The 14877-nt window shown below is 34.0% G+C and overlaps 1 protein-coding gene across 1 annotated transcript in view; it reads left to right on the top strand.

The window, feature by feature from the left end:
- The first annotated feature begins 1264 nt into the window (after positions 1-1264).
- Positions 1265-14877, top strand: part of PCDH15 (protocadherin related 15) — a 1796064-nt gene continuing 1782451 nt past the window's right edge. Inside the window, exon 1 of the mRNA XM_055352068.2 lies at positions 1265-1419. The gene's annotated coding sequence lies outside the window, so the exon portion shown is untranslated. The remainder of the gene's footprint in view (positions 1420-14877) is intronic.

Genomic DNA, 14877 nt, shown 5'->3' on the forward strand with positions numbered 1-14877 from the left:
GAAGCTGGTGTTATATAGGCTGAGTGACAAGAGGTGGTGAGGTATGTCGGGGTTTATCAATTATAGAACCGGCTCCTCTAGAAGGCTGTAAAGCACCGCCAAGTCCTTTGAGTTTTAAGCTGCTGCATGTAGTACTCTGGCGAACAGTCTTGTTAATATAACTATTTGTGTTTAGGGCTAAGCATAGTGGGGTTTCTAATCTCAGTTTGTGCCTTAGCTGTTGTGTCCTCAGGACATTAAAGTCACTTTAGTAGTATATTTTATTTCAGCTGGAGATTTTTACGATTTAGATGGAGCTTAACTTTATTGACTGCGGACCTTAAACACTCTTTATACCGAGTTTTATTAGCTTGGGTTAATCGTATGGCCGCGGTGGCTGGCACAAAATTTACCAACCCTAAATATTAATATAGGTTAGTCATACTTTCACTTATGACTTAAAATTTATCACTGCTGTTTCCCGTGGGGTGTGGTCGAGCAAAGTGTTTTGAGCTGCGTTTATGCGTGCTTGATACCTCCTTCTTTTGAACCAGGTGATCTGGAGGGCATTTTCTCACTGGGGCGGGGATGCTTGTATGTGTAATTTTACTGAGAATTCATAAAAAGGCCAGGACCAAACTTCTATGTTTATGGGGTTTTGCGGACCCATCTAGGCATTTTCAGTGCCTTGCTTTAAATAATTAAGCTACATTAACTGGATGAAAAACATTTGAGTGGTATTTTGAAATATTAGGGGGATGTCAGGGTAGAATCTTGTTGGGTATAAATCTGAAGTGGTCATTTACAGTCCTGGAAGTTTAGGGCCTTTAAAAAAGTTGAATTAGCAGAGGTTTTGGCTGAGGGGCCATTTGTAGTTGAAGTTATATTTGATTTAGGACTATAATATCTGGGATACACACTTTTCAGAAAGGGATACTTGAAGTATTATATAAGTATTAAGACATAAATTTAGTTAACATATAAATAGATTTTATTTGGTTGGAGAATATTGGGATTTTTTAGAAAATTACGTTAATCGAGGGGCTAGTGTTGGAGTGTTCATGGTTAAATTATGATTTTTAGGGTTCTGACTAGGTTCAATTTAAGTATCTTGTTTCTGGGGGTCGGCAATTGTACCTCTTACCTAATTTAACAATAAAGTCAGAGATGGAGGGAGGGTGGATTTTCGGATTTAATCAGAAGTAGTCCTTTAAATTATGCGTGAACGTATCTGTGTGCGTGAACGTACGTGTGCGTGAACGTACGTATGTGCGTGAACGTACTTGTGTGCGTGAACGTACTTGTGTGCGTGAACGTGTATTGATTGTTATGCCCTTCAAGCATGAATGAATTAGCACCTTATGGTTGGGTATGTTGACTCAGAATATTCAAGATTAGTCCAGCCACAATCGATTCCGCAGGGATCAGGCTCCCGCCATGGTAAGTGGCAGCATCTCGAAAATTAAAAAATACGAAATGCATGACAGTGCTCCCGTGACTAGTTATTAGGGTGATAGTCCCTAGTACGTTGAGATATAAGGTTTGGAAATATTTTCTCCCAGTTTGTAGGTTGTCTCTCCACTCTCCACCCTCCTTTTTCCTTTGCTCTGCACAAGCTTTATAGTTTTAAGTAATCCTGTTTATCTATTTTTGCCTTTATTGCCTCTGTTTTTGCTGTACAAACTAAATCCTCAAAAACCTGTATTATCATAGTTAAAAGATTTATTTTTATCATATTCCAAATAGTTTAAAATGCTTTTGTTTGTTTGTTTGACATAATGGCATCAGATAAAACATGGCATAATGTCATACTATTACCCTTTCAATTAAAAATCAAAATGTAAAAATTATAATTTTTAAATATGGCAAAAACGTACATTAAAATACATTAAATGGTAAATAACAAACTGCTGTTAATCCCACATATAATCATGCCTTACTTTTATAATACTTTGAATATTATAAAGTGATTTTCTATCTTTTATTATATTTTATAATAACCTATGGGATAGCTGGAGTAGATATTATTTTCTCTGCCTTGCATATGCCAAAAACGAGAGAGGGAGAGAAGTGAAGTGACTTTCCCTGTATTACAAAGACACAGTGGTGCAGAGTTGAAACTTTACTCATTATTTGAAATACTTTACAATTTTTCTAAAATATAGTGAGATCTAGGGACTGAGTGTTATACTCAGCCCTGTTTGAAAATTTCTCAGGATATTGGTTCATCCTTTATTAAAACGAGCAAACAAAAAAAAGTAGGATCAAATTAAGAAAAGCAGAATGTTTTGGTAGGATTAGGATCTCAAAATAATTATCTCGAAGCCAATAAAGTGTTACATTATTTTTCTTGCTTTATTTTTAATTTTATAATTTTTGCTGTGTCTATATGGTGGTGTAATAACCTGAGAAAGACGGTTCTAATCACACATGTACTAATCACAACCATGCAACATAATTTTAGAGTAAGATTTAACCAGGACGTAAATTTAAAAGTTCTTAAAAGTATTCAACTTCTGTGTCTATACTTAAGACTCCATCTCTAGGTGTCTGTTGATTATGCAAGTAGAATCAACAATAATTAATTTATCAACCTAATCTTTAAGCAGTGCAAGCATTATTATTAGACGTTCTTAAATGGGCACTATAATATGTATCTTGACTGAGCTTACTTATTTCATAGAAGAATGGTATTTCTAAAATTATTTTAGAGATTTTTGATATTCAATGTCAAATGTTTAATATATTTTCCAAAATTATCAAATAAGGCTGAGCACTAGCATACTCTAATATTTACAGGAAAGATGTAAACAAAAACACTTGAATTTCTAGGTTCTTTAATAATCTTAATGCCAGGATGAATTCTCTAAGTCAGAAAAAATTGCCATGACTTGGTACTAAGATCAGTATCAATTCAACCATTATTTCTTTAAAAAAATAACTTAAATAAAAGTTGCATTTACCATTTTGTGCAGTGGTTCTTAATCTTGGTTATTCCTCCATAGTTTTTAAAAATACTGATATCTGGGTCCTTGGCCCAGTGATTCGGCATAAATTAGTCTGACATGTGGCTTTGTATCAGGAGCTTAAACAGTTTTCCAGTTTATATTAATGTGCAGCTGAGTTTGAGAACCACTGCTTTAGTCTTTTGAAATGAGGCCAGATGTGCATATAAGGCCTTACTGTGCAAAGCTTTAAATTTGGGGGACATTTTGGTGGTATAAAGCTGGTTAATACAGATGAAGTTTAAAAGAAATAGACTCTCACCTACCAGATATACTAATACTTTGCAGAAATCAAGATCATTTTGAGATAATTAAAAAGAAGAGAAAAATAAACTTCCTAAATGTTGAATTTATAATTACATGTTCTACCTTTATCGTACTATACCATTATGATTGATGGTTAGAATAAAATTTCAAAGAATCTGAAACTTATCGTAGCATACAAAATTATATTTGTATAATTTTCATATTCAACATATTTCAGTGAATTTCAATGATTAAAAATTAATTATCCATGGGTGATATATATGATTATTCCATTGCCAAGACTGTTACATTAAGTAAGGCAGCCAGTTCCCAACAGACCTAGAAATCAATGTTGCAATCTGAAGAAGGCTTTTAAAGTCAATATTCTTAGGTACATATGTAATTTTGTTATAGTCTCCATATTATTGCAATTCAGTTCTACAGAAGACCTTTCTTGTCACATCACCAGTCCAGTGACACTGGTAGAGTGTATCAGGGGAAATGTGAATTGTCTTCTTAAATTTCCAAACCAAATAAGAGAGTGAATTGATTTATATTTCAACATCGAGTATGAAACACATTAGCAATTATGATCCATAGTAAAAATCCTGTTTTTTTACAGTATAATTTACTGAGACTCACTTAAAATTCACATAACATTTGATTGAATTGGACGGTGTTTACAATTGTAATTTTTGCAACATTGGAAACGCCAAATGTGTTTGATTAATATCAACTTCCTGCAGCCACACCTGTATAATATTTATGTCTCTAAATTACTATTTGTGGTAATTAGCAGTTTTTCCATTGCAATTAACCAACTTCAACTTCGAACATTGTCTAGACAGCCTAACTTTTTACTTTTTTATTAGTTGAAATGTTTTAATTATATTTTACTTTGTGATTTTAGTTTTCCTTTCATCTTCTTGAAGTTTAACCTCAAAAAAATTTTGAGTTCTTATTTATTTGCATCAAACAACTCTAAAATGTAATACAAATTATCACTCTATCTACATGGAGAAAACATTGTTAACAAATCTGTGAATGACTTAATCATAATAACAATTAAGACATTTACACACACACACACACATTTCTTGTAAAAAGAATGGTTAAAACTACCTGTACACTGGAAACATATTTTCACATAAATTTGCTCATTATTATTTGTACTTATATTGTGCAAATTATGTCAGTAGCTAGAATGACATGGATTTGACAAGAATAGAGAAAAAGTTGGTTTCATATCCCAGACTCTTAAAATACACTTTTCAGTTTAGGACACAAGCACTCTAAAGATATGTATGTAGTCCTCATGTCTGACATCTAATTCCTATGAGTTTCCTTCAATTAATACTAAATACATGTATAGAAATTGCCATAAACTGAGCTGTATGATGGTAATAATCCCCAAATGACAATTCAATCATCCAGATCTTTGGGTTGTCCTAATTCCATTATATGAGGTGGATCTAATGGTCATTAGATCCCTAGATATGAGGGATCCCTAGAAAAGTATTTTCTTAATCTTAGATAACAGTTTTCAATGCTTCGGTGAAAATTGTTTATGGAACTCTTCTATTTTAATCAGTCTTTGAAAATGGCTCTTTCAATGGTTGATAAGATAAGTCATCACATAATACTTCTATACTGTAAAAAAAAAAGCTAAAACAGTAATTAATCTTAATATATTTTAGGTATTCAGTACCTCTTATTTCCAGATGTATACAATAAATTCCTTTTATATCTTAGAGCTAAAACCAGAGAAAAAATTGTCTCTCTCCATAAACCATGCACTCTCTTTTGTCAGATAAAGAAAAAAGTGTAATTCGTCTTTATCTTCTCGGATATATTATGTGACTTTTAATTTTTATTGAAAAAATTGAACTTACTGATTTTTTCCTTGATACATAAATTATACATGTTCAGTGTCTATAGCATACATAAACAACAGTAAAATTTGTTAGAAACACCTATAATCTCAGCAAACAGAAAATTTAATTTTAGTGAAAATATTACCTAACAACATCTTCGTTTTCGGAAGTATCAAAACTGTCTTGTTAGCATACATTTTGAAAAAGAAATTTTATTCTATCTTCTTTAATAACATACCAGTTTTTCTTTTATACGTATTTTGAACATATATTTGGGTCACTAAATGCTATTTTAAAAGCATGGATTTCATTTGTTAGTATTCCATAACTAGCAATTATAAAGTTGGACATTTAGATTTATTTCAGTTTTCAATATTCACTTCTAAAGAAAGGTTACAATGAATATTTCTGCAGTTAAATCTAACCACACATAGAAGATTATTTCTTTAGAGTACACTTTAGAAGTAGTATTACGTTAAGGCATTTGACTTACACTTTTAAAATCTCTTTAGAAAATGTTCTGTTATTATAATGGTCTATTTTTGTATGCCTTGTATTATAATTTGTATCAAATATATTTTTATATGCATGGTATATATAAGAAATGCAAATCTAATTAGATAAAGCAACAAATATATTACATAGTTAAATAACAGTTTGACATAGTTTTAAGTGTATTTTTGAAAAAATACTGTGCTAAATTCCTATCAAGTCAGCACCTAAACTAATTCTTGAAAAAGATCCAGAAAACAAAGGTCTCAAATTTCTAGATATTTTAGGTGTACATTCAGGTTTCCAAAAGATAACTGATGTGGTAACTTGAGAAACATGGAATAAAGATTTGGGCACCCCACAGGGAAGCCACCCAAGAATAGTCTAGAACCTCTCAGTTAGTAATAAAGGGACCCTGGTATCATTCCTAGTCCTATAGGGGAGAGGTAAATAATTTACTAAAATCCATAGACAGAGAAGCTTGTGAGGACAGGGCTGCCTGGCTGGATCTTTGACTTTTGGTCAAGGAAATAGTTAATGCCAGCATTCCTAGAAGCAGGAGGGAGCCAGGAGTATAACTACTTACCAAACCCTTCTCTCTTCCTCCAGTTCTTGTTCTTCTCTCTTCCTCCAGTCACTTGCTCCTACTTTTTATTGGCTGAACCCCACTGACATCAGGCAGTAAGGGAGCCCTGGAAATAATACATTGTATATTTCAGCCTCCTGGATGCACAGAGCAAGTTTGAGAAGAATAGAGATTGGACTTGCCAGGGCAAATGAAAGATACCGGTGCAATAAGAAATCTCCAAAGATATCTTCCTCCTTTTATTTTTTTCTCACGACTGCATCTAGACAAGGGAATTCATTTTTCTACTAGAAATACGTTATGTATATTCATTTATGATTTTCACTCTAAGAGGTATTCTTTCAGTGAGATCTTGAAAATCCTTATCACTTTAATTTACATGTATAGAACTCAATGTCTATGAAAACAAGTGTAGCATGTATACATATATGTCATGTGTATATAATGTATATGTATTACACATCTAATACAGTATATCTTAGTATTTAATAATTTACAACTCTTCAAATAAATCAACATATAAACTAGAAGTATACATGCATTGCTTTTTAAAATTTTTTTGTTATGTATTATGTGACTGTTTACAATGAAAAAGGACACACAGTGCAGTTTGACAGCTGTGTGTCAAATGAAAGCTAAACATCCTGCTCCTAGCCAGGTTTTCCTACCTATTCCTCCTTACTCCTCCCCTGATACTCAGACATCTTCAGGTGAGATTTTCACAGAAAAAGAAAGCAAAAGTTTGTCAAATAGGATATTCCTTTAAATCTTGAATTTTATTTTAATTAATTATGTTTAATTATTGACCCCTTGCTTTTTTCTTTACTGAAAAATGTGGATGATGACCACTTACCTTTTTTTTAAATACTGAAAAAGTTCTGCCTATCATAACTTTATTTATGTATTTATTTATGAGAGAGAGTCTCACTCCGTTACCCAGGCTGGAGTGCAGTGGCCTGATTTCCACTCACTGAAGCCTCCATCTCCTGGGCTCAAGCAAGCCTCCTACCTCAGCCTCCAGAGTAACTTAGGCTATCGGTGCACACCATTATGCTTGGCTAATTTTTTTGTAGTTTTGGTAGAGATGGGGTATTATTGTGTTGTACAGGCTGTTCTCAAACTTCTGGACTCAGGAGCTGGGATGACAGGTGTGAGCCACCACACCAGGACTGCCTATCATAACCTTAAATATTTTATGAAGCAATGTATGTAGAGTGCCAAACAAGTAAATTGCTAAAATGAAAACTATCTCGGTGTTTTTGATAGAAGATAAATGTTATTATATAGTTACTAGATAAGTTAAGGCAATGGAACCTCTTTGTGAGATTTTGTTTTATTTATTTTTTGATAATTGGGTTAGATTATATTAAATTTTAATGATAGGTACAAACTGAGCATTAAGAACATGTTTTTGGCTAACATTAACATTGATAATTCTCTTATTTCTTAGGAAATGAGTACATTAAACTTGCTTACTTCTATGTATAACAAAACCTCTTACTAGGAGTGCAGGAACTGTGTATATGTAGTGATTGTAGTTTTTAAAGAAAAAAGAAATAATTGGCATTGATGATACACCACATGACCAGATGCTGTATAATAAAGTGACTTACAATCTTAATTTGTCAGACAACACTAGAGAGTTTCAATTAAGTTTGGGGTTTTGGCCCACCTCTGAATTCCTTTGTAATATTTTATAAAGTAGCAAAAACTACAGACAAATATTTCTGCCATTAAGCAATCAGCATCCATCTGTTTTTGTCTTTTTACTACCAAGACAAGTTAACATGTGGCAGAAGCATACAAGTCTACAAAATTGAGATGAACTGTTAAGAACAGTATCATGATATTATTATTTTCTTTTCTTAAATTTTATTTTATTACCATTATACTTTAAGTTTTAGGGTACATGTGAACAACGTGCAGGTTAGTTACATATGTATACATGTGCCATGCTGGTGTGCTGCACCCATTAACTCGCCATTTAGCATTAGGTATATCTCCTAATGCTATCCCTCCCCCTTCCCCCACCCCACAAGAGTCCCCAGAGTGTGATGTTCCCCTTCCTGTGTCCATGTGTTCTCATTGTTCAATTCCCACCTATGAGTGAGAACATGCGGTGTTTGGTTTTTTGTCCTTGCGATAGTTTACTGAGAATGATGATTTCCGGTTTCATCCGTGTCCCTATAAAGGACATGAACTCATCCTTTTTTATGGCTGCATAGTATTCCATGGTGTATATGTGCCACATTTTCTTAATCCAGTCTATCATTGTTGGACATTTGGATTGGTTCCAAGTCTTTGCTATTGTGAATAGTGCCACAATAAACATACGTGTGCATGTGTCTTTATAGCAGCATGATTTATAGTCCTTTGGGTGTATACCCAGTAATGGGATGGCTGGGTCAAATGGTATTTCTAGTTCTAGATCCCTGAGGAATCGCCACACTGACTTCCACAATGGTTGAACTAGTTTACAGTCCCACCAACAGTGTAAAAGTGTTCCTATTTCCCCACATCCTCTCCAGCACCTGTTGTTTCCTGACTTTTTAATGATTGCCATTCTAACTGGTGTAAGATGGTATCTCATTGTGGTTTTGATTTGCATTTCTCTGATGGCCAGTGATGATGAGCATTTTTTCATGTGTCTTTTGTTTGCATAAATGTCTTCTTTTGAGAAGTGTCTGTTCATATCCTTCACCCACTTTTTGATGGGGTTGTTTGATTTTTTCTTGTAAATTTGTTTGAGTTCATTGTAGATTGTGGATATTAGCCCTTTGTCAGATGAGTAGGTTGTGAAAATTTTCTCCCATTGTGTAGGTTGCCTGTTCACTCTGATGGTAGTTTCTTTTGCTGTGCAGAAGCTCTTTAGTTTAATTAGATCCCATTTGTCAATTTTGGCTTTTGTTGCCATTGCTTTTGGTGTTTTAGACATGAAGATCAATGGAACAGAACAGAGCCCTCAGAAATAACGCCGCATATCTACAACTATCTGATCTTTGACAAACCTGAGAAAAACAAGCAATGGGGAAAGGATTCCCTATTTAATAAATGGTGCTGGGAAAACTGGCTAGCTATATGTAGAAAGCTGAAACTGGATCCCTTCCTTACACCTTATACAAAAATTAATTCAAGGTGGATTAAAGACTTAAACGTTAGACCTAAAACCATAAAAACCCTAGAAGAAAACCTAGGCATTACCATTCAGGCCATAGGCATGAGATTTTGTAACTTTAATCCTTTCTTTCTTTCTTTCTTTCTTTTTTTTTTTTTGAGACGGAATTTTGCTCTTGCTGCCCAGGCTGAAGTGCAGTGGTGGGATCTTGGCTCACTGTAACCTCCACCTCCTGGGTTCAAGCAATTCTCCTGCCTCAGCCTCCCGAGTAGCTGGGATTACAGGCATGCGGCACCACGCCAGGCTAATTTTGTATTTTTGGTAGAGATGGAGTTTCTCCATGTTGGTCAGGCTGGTCTCAAACTCCCAACCTCGGGTGATCCACCCACCTCGGCCTCCAAAAGTGCTAGGATTACAGGTGTGAGGTTCCTTGCCTTGCCTATTCCTTTATTTCTAACAGTTTTTCCTAGTGTTGCTAGAGCCAAATTTTATATTCACCTTTTTGACTTCATTTTCTTCAAAATGTCCCAGTTTTTCTTAGCTTTACAATTTTTTTTTTTCAGAAATGATAATAGAGCAAAGGTTTGGTAATAATAGAGGTTTTATTCTTTTTTTCTCTTTGATCTGTCTCAAATATTCTCACATGGCACATGATCATTATGACTCCCATCTTAATAAAATTATGAATTGACATTAAACTGTTATTGTCATACCAGAACTAAGACACACCATCTCATGGTCTTCTTGCATTTGTGTGAGCTTTCTTTATGTGTGTGGGGTTTCTTTTAATTGTTTCATTTTTGTTTTTATACAAACTACGATCCATATTGTATTTTGGCAAGCCATCTATAATACTTGGTAGCTTTGAATTAATGTCAGCTTTGAACAGTAAAAATTTTCAGAAGCAGGCAACTTGCAAATCTCACAAAGAAGTTTGTGGGTTTGGTACCATTCAGATAAGTAAAAGAGTCTTACCTGCCAGCAACTTATTTTCTGGAATTCCTTATTGCTGTCTTTGCCATAAATATCTACCAGATAGGCAAAAAATGTAGCCCCAGGTTTGCATTTGCTAATAAGGTGACAGAGGCCTATGACAAGTCAAGACCAAATAATGTAACACCTCCCACATCAAAGTTTTAAGCGCTTTAAAATAGAGGATCCAAGTTGCTTTGTCCATTAGAAAAGGTCAGCCCAGATTAATCCACCTTCCCACTCACACACTAGGTTATACCTGGCCATATGCTGTCGATTCAGCACTTGTACAAGTGTCAAAACCAAAGCGGTTCATTTGCTCTGCTTTCTTTCTTTTTTCCTGTTATTCTTTTTTTGATATGACTGACATTATTCTGGTTCAATTCAACAAACCTGTACTGAGCACCCACTGTTCAGATACTCTTTCAGACCCAGGCCTCAAGGAACTTGAAAGCTAACAAACGACCTCTTAACAAGAAATTCTTGAGGAAAACACTTAAAATAGTGTAAAAAATTTCAACTGTCAAGAAAGCGTCTTTTCAAAGTAGATGGATCTAAATTATCTTTATATCAAACCACCATTGTAAGATGTATTCTTTAAAGTTATTATATCTGAGAAGTCTCCTTTTTCTTTTAATCTTCACAAATGTTTTTTCTTTTGTTCACTCTAGAAGATTTTGATGTATTGGTTTTGAATGACCAGGATTATTTCAGAAGGATAAAACTAATAAAATATTATAGGCAACAAGAGCAGTGAGGTGGTGAGAGGCATGTAAAACTGTGAGACCATAGCATTTAATGGAAACACTCATAGAAGGGAGCTAAAAATATATATTTTCCGTACCAGTGCCTACTTTTCTTACTAATAATACTGAACACAGCAAATTTGAACCTATTTAAATAATTAAAAAGCCTTAAATATGAATATTGTCAACATTAATGTTGATTTTAAATAGAATGTAAACATAATTGAGAAGAATTTGCTTGACAAATCATACAAACTCCATCTTTACTATATTGAACATATTTATGTTGAAGTATTGTGATTATAAAAATGTTTATCTTGAATATATAATTTTCTTCTCTTGTATAACATGTATAATGTATGTAGTACCATTCATATTAGTATGTTTCTTCCCTGTTAACGATACAAAAAAAGTATGTATATGATTAAGTCTTTTTCTTTGAGAGAACATTCAGAAAGCTTAAAAACAAATTTTAAGTGAAACACTAGCAAAACTTTGGCCTTTATTAAAATTGTACTTCTGTTCCCACTTTAACCTGGTTCTGTAGTTTAGATTCTGATTTTATTTGTCAAAAGGGATGCCTATGTACCCAATGCAAGTGACATAACATCCTTCATTCAATAGGAATACAAATGCATGAATAAATACCCATCTATTGCAAATAAAATAAAAATAGAAGGAGAGCAGATAATTATTGAGGTATAATTTTTTTGACCAAAGTACATCATTCTCTTGTCATAAGAGCAAAAATATATTTACCAGTATAGCGTGTTAGTAATGGGTATTTATAAATGCAGCCAACCATATTTTTAATCAACTTAAAACATACATTTGTTAGAACTTAAGCTTAGCCGCATAAATGAGAGTAATGAACTTAGTTACAGACTTTTTGGACACATTTGCCCCTTTATCTAATTAGAAAGATTAGTAATATTAACATTTAATTCTGCTTTATATTTTCAAAAGGATTAGTTCAGTAATGATTATAAATTTCCCTGGCGTCTTTGCAATTATCACCAACCTCAAATTTATAGCTGAGGGAATTTTCAGAAGAAAGTTAAGTACTTGAAATATATTTTGAATCCAACGGGTTTCAGTTACAAGACTGGCCTAGGCTAGTGTAAGGAACTGGTAGCTTGCATTTATTCTAGAAAAGAAGGCAAGGCATTTGGTCTTTAATCAAATTATTTAAAACAGAAATTACTTAAAATATTTAAAATAATATTATTATTTGAAATAATATTTGAATTCTGGGGTTTGTAGTAAGTTAGATGAGAGTTTAAAAACCAGCTTTGCCACTTATGAGTCATATAATCTTGAGTGAGATACTTTGGCATCTGTTTCTATATCTATTAGGCAAGAATAATCATAGTACCTATGTCATGAGATTTCTGTTCAGATTTAATGAAATGACCCTTTTTGCCCAAGACTTAGAAAATAGAGAGCATTTGTCAAATTTGAGTATTACTATTTGATGATGATGATGATGATGATGATTTCCAAACAGATTAGGCTGAATTCATACACATAAGTGAGAGCTGGATAGAGTCTTTTACATTTAGACCAAAAATTTGGAGATTCATCCTATATAGAGACCCCATACGGTGAAAACAGCAGATTAAGATCAACAATTGCCTGGCAGAACAGTAGTTCTATGTATAATTTGACAAGCAAATTATCCTGAGTTGTGATTTTTCCATTCTATTTAAAATTTACAGAACAGTCTATCTCTCTCTCATATATATATATACACACACACATATATATACACACACATATATATACACACACATATACACATACATACTTGAGATGTATGTATGTATACATATATATACACATACATACTTGAGATGTATGTATGTATACATATATATACACATACATACTACTTGAGATGGAGTTTCACTCTGGTGCCCAGGCTGGAGTGCATTGGCGCCATCTCGGCTCAATGCAACCTCCATCTCCTGGGATCAAGTGATTCTCCTGCCTCAGCCTCCAAGTAGCTGGGACTACAGGCGCCCGCCACCATGCCCCACTAATTTTTTGTGTTTTTAATAGAGATGGTTTTCACCATGTTGACCAGGCTAGTCTTGAACTCCTGATCTCAGGATCAGCCCTCCTTGGCCTCCCAAAATACTGGGATTACAGGCTTGAGCCAACGTGCCGGGCCAGAAAATTTATTTCTAGAGCAGTGAAGTGTTGTAACAGAAGTTTGGCATCTAATGAAAAAGTGTTTATAGTGTTCTGAATCTTTAGAAGAAGATATAGCTGAGAATTTGATTCCTGAAATGCCAGGGAAGCACTGATTTTCTTCAAGAACATTAGTCTCTGTTATCCATGTAATTTTTTACCCCCAGGAAGAGTGAACAAAACAATCCCCAGTAATCCCATGAGGCTATAGGATCATAATTTTTAGGTTATTTGCAAAGAGTTATTCTTCTTACCAATTGTCTGTTCACAGGAAGGAAGAAAAAAGGCTACAGTAATTCCATAAATATACATATAAGGAATTAATTTTATATAGTATTAATAATATAGATTAATTTATAATTCTCCATTATCTGAATAGAATATGAAAAAACTTACTGAGCAAGAAGGGTTTACTTAACAAATTAATGATGTCAAAATTTTCCAGGGATTTAAAAAAAACCTACATATTAATCAAATACTACTTTCAAGTGCCTATGATTTATTCATCTACATATAATTTATGTGCTAATACAATAATTACTTTTGTATTTATAGCCTAACATTTTACCAAATTTAAAATCGATCCAACTGTGATCTTCAACAAAATCCTAATAATAAATATAAGATATTTATATCTATCTATGTGTGTGTCTACATACTTGTATCTATTTTAGAGATGGGAAAGCTGAAGCCCTGGGATTTTAATTGATTTTTTTTTTTTTTTTTTTTGAGACAGAGTCTTGCTCTGTCACCCAAGCTGAAGTGCAGTGGTGTGATCTCGGCTCATTGTGACCTCTGCTTCCCGGAGTTTAAGTAATTTTCCTGCCTCAGCCTCCCAAGTAGCTGGGACTACAGGCACCCACCACCACGCCTAGCTAATTTGTGTATTCTTAGTAGACAAGGGGTTTCACCATGTTGGCCAGGATGGTCTCGATCTCTTGACCTTGTGATCTGCCCAGGTTGGTCTCTCAACGTGCTGGGATTACAGGCTTAAGCCACCGTGCCTGGCCTAATTGTTTTTTTTTTTAAGGAAACTTCCAGAATTAAAATTCCAATGCTGACACTTTTTTACATATACTATTTAGGCTTATGTGATTTTTCTCCCACTCATCTGGTGAGACTTGACTTTCAAGACATCTAGCAGATGTAAAATCAGGCAAACTTCATCTCTGAAAATAATAAAAAAAGTATTTATTTTTAGAGAAAATGATTTAAGGTGGGTGCGGTGGAGCCCAGCACTTTGGGAGGCTGAAAGCAGGAAAGTTTTTGAGCACAAGAGTTATTGTCCAGCTTGGACAATATAGTGAGACCTCATATCTACAAAATATATTTTTTAAAAAATTAGCCAAGCACAGTGGCATGACCCTGTAGTCCCAGCTACTGGGGAGGCTGAGGTGGGAAGATCACTTCAGCCTGGGAGGTGGAGGCTGCAGTGAGCCAAGATCACGACACTGCAATCCAGCCTGGGTGACAAAGCAAGACCCTGTCTGAAACAAACAAAAAAATTGTTTATATATAAAATATTACTTTTCAAAATATATTTATTAAAATTTTCTGAATCTTTTTATATTATACGTTTTATAAAAGTGGTGAAAAGATTGCATTTATGTAACCGATATTGTGGAATTCTCTGTGTCAATAACATAACTGTTGGCCAGGCACAGTGGCT

Source organism: Gorilla gorilla, chromosome 8 (genome assembly GCF_029281585.2).
Source record: "Gorilla gorilla gorilla isolate KB3781 chromosome 8, NHGRI_mGorGor1-v2.1_pri, whole genome shotgun sequence".
Lineage (NCBI taxonomy): Eukaryota > Metazoa > Chordata > Mammalia > Primates > Hominidae > Gorilla > Gorilla gorilla.